General features: G+C 55.8%; 1 protein-coding gene across 7 annotated transcripts in view; it reads right to left on the bottom strand.

Moving 5' to 3' along the window:
* Positions 1-2,500, bottom strand: part of wge (BAH domain and coiled-coil containing protein winged eye) — a 611,809-nt gene that overhangs the window by 200,162 nt on the left and 409,147 nt on the right. The window lies entirely within an intron of this gene.

A 2,500-nucleotide genomic window follows, 5' to 3' on the forward strand; every position in this document is an offset into this window, starting at 1 on the left:
TACGAAGGAAAGAGAGAGAGAGAGAGAGAGAGAGAGAGAGAGAGAGAGAGAGAGAGAGAGAGAGAGAGAGAGAGAGAGAGAGTGAGTGGGGGGTAGGTAGGGGGAGGGAGGGAGGGAAGTAGGGAGGGAGGGAGGGAGGGGGAGGGAGGGAGGGAGGTAGGGGAAGGGAGAGAGGTAAGGGGAGGGAAGGAGGTAGGGGGAGAGAGAGACGGAAGGGGAGGGAGGGAGGTAGGGGGATGTAGAGGTAAGGGGAGGGAGAGAGGAAGAGAGGGAGAGGGGGATACAGAAGTAGGGAGAGGGAGAGAGGTATGGGGAGGGGGAGGGAAAGGGGGAGGGGGAGGGAAGGAGGTAGGGGGAGGGATGGAGGTAAGGGGAGGGAGGGAGGTAGGGGGAGGGAGGGAGGTAGGGGGCGGGAGAGAGGTAAGGGGAGGGAGGGAGGGAGGGAATGAGGTAAGGGGAGGGAGGGAGGTAGGGGGAGGGAGGGAGGGAGGGAGGTAAGGGGAGGGAAGGAAGTAGGGGGAGGGAGGGAGGTAAGGGGAGGGAGGGTGGTAGGGGGAGGGAGAGAGGTAAGGGGAGGGAGGGAGGGAGGGATGGAGGGATGGAGGTAAGGGGAGGGAGGTAGGGGGAGGGGGAGGGAAAGGGGAGAGGGAAGGGGAGGAGGGAGGGAGGGAGGGAGGGATGGAGGTAAGGGGAGGGAGGGAGGTAAGGGGAGGGAGGGTGGTAGGGGGAGGGAAGGAGGTAAGGGGAGGGAGGTAGGGGGAGGGGGAGGGAAAGGGGAGAGGGAAGGGGAGGAAGAGAGGGAGAGGGGGATATTGAAGTAGAGAGAGGGAGAGAGGTATGGGGAGGGGGAAGGGGAGGGAAAGGGGGAGGGGGAGGGGGAGGGGGAGGGGGAGGGGGAGAGGGAAGGGGATGGAGAGAGGTAGAGGGAGGGAGAGAAGAAGAGAGGGAGAGAGAAAAAGGGAGGAGGGAGGGGGAGGGAGAAGGGGAAAGGGAGAGAGAAAAAGGGAGGATGGAGGGGGAGAGGGAGGGTGAGGGGGAGAGGGAAGTCTTTGTGCAAAAGGTTCTGCTTGTGAGTCATTATTAGAGAGGAGAGGAGGAGGAAGAGGGGGGAGGGGGAGGAAGAGGGGGTAGGGAGAAGAGAGGAAGGGGAGGAGGGGAGAGGGGGTGAGGATGAGGAAGGGAGGGGAAGAAGAAGGATGAGAAGGAGGAGAAGGAGGAGGAAGAGGATGAGGAGGAATAGCAGGAGTAGGAGGAATAGGAGAAGGAGGAGGAATAAGATGATGAGGAGGTGGAGGAATAAGAGGAGGAGGGGGAGGGGGAGGAGAGAGAGGAGAGAGAGGCGGAGAAAAAGGAGAAGAGAAGGAGGAGGAGGTGAAGAAGAAAGAAGTGGAGGAGGAGAAGAAGAAGGAGAAGGAGGTGGAGGTGGAGGTAGTGATGGAGGTAGAGGTGGAGTCGGAGGTGGAGTATGAGGAGCAGGTGGTAAAAGCGAAGATGGAAGAGACGAAGAAGGAGATGGAGTGAGAGTGGGAGGAAAGGTGGAAGGGAATGGGAGAAGTATTGGACACGAATGAGGGTAGGATGAGAGGCACGGAGGAGGAGGAGGAGGAGGAGTAATAGGAGGGAGAGAGAGAGAGAGAGAGAGAAAAAAAAAAAAGTTAGAGAGAGAGAGAGAGAAAGAGAGAGATAGAGAAAAAGGTTGAGAGAAAGTTAGAGAGAGAGAGAGAGAGAGAGAGAGAGAGAGAGAGAGAGAGAGAGAGAGAGAGAGAGAGAGAGAGAGAGAGAGAGAGAGAGAGAGAGAGAGTAAGAGAGAGAGAGAGAGAGAGATAGAAAGAGAGAAGAGAGAAGGAGAGAGAGAGAGAAGAGAGAGATAGAGAGGAAGAAAGAAGGAGAAAGAAAGAAAGAAAGGGAGAGGGAGAGGTGAGAGGATAGAGGAGAGAGAGAGAGAGGTGAGAGAGCTGAGAAAGGAGAGAGGGAGAACAGATTGAGAGAGAGAGAGAGAGAGAGAGAGAGAGAGAGAGAGAACGAAAGAGAGACAGAGAGAGAGAGCAAAAGAGAGAAAGAGAGAGAACGAAAGAGAGAAAAAGCAAAAGCAAAATCCAGAAAGGGGAGAAGCGAGAGACAGAAGCAGAAACAGACACAAACAGAAAGAGAGAGAAAACACACACACACACACATAAATAAAACAAGTAAGAAAGAAAAAGACGAAAAAAAAAAAAAAACGGCGGTAGTCACAGGCACGCCACAGACAGACAGACAGACAGACAGACTCCTCCCCCCCATCCACCCCCACCCCTCATCCACACCGCCCACCCTCCACCCACCCCCACTCCCAACCCCCACATGTACTCCTCCCTCCCTCCTGCCCAGCTAACCTTTTACTCCAGTTCTCGAATAGCTCTCCCTCCATCTTGCCTCGACCAAGCCAAGCCAAGAATCCCAAGCAGTCAAGCCGAAAGTTGATTTCCGGTTGATCATATTCAGTCCCGATCGTGGAGAATTG

The sequence above is a fragment of the Penaeus japonicus genome, unplaced genomic scaffold (genome assembly GCF_977035675.1).
Source record: "Penaeus japonicus unplaced genomic scaffold, GWHDUDI00000001_assembly GWHDUDI00000033, whole genome shotgun sequence".
NCBI classification, from domain to species: domain Eukaryota; kingdom Metazoa; phylum Arthropoda; class Malacostraca; order Decapoda; family Penaeidae; genus Penaeus; species Penaeus japonicus.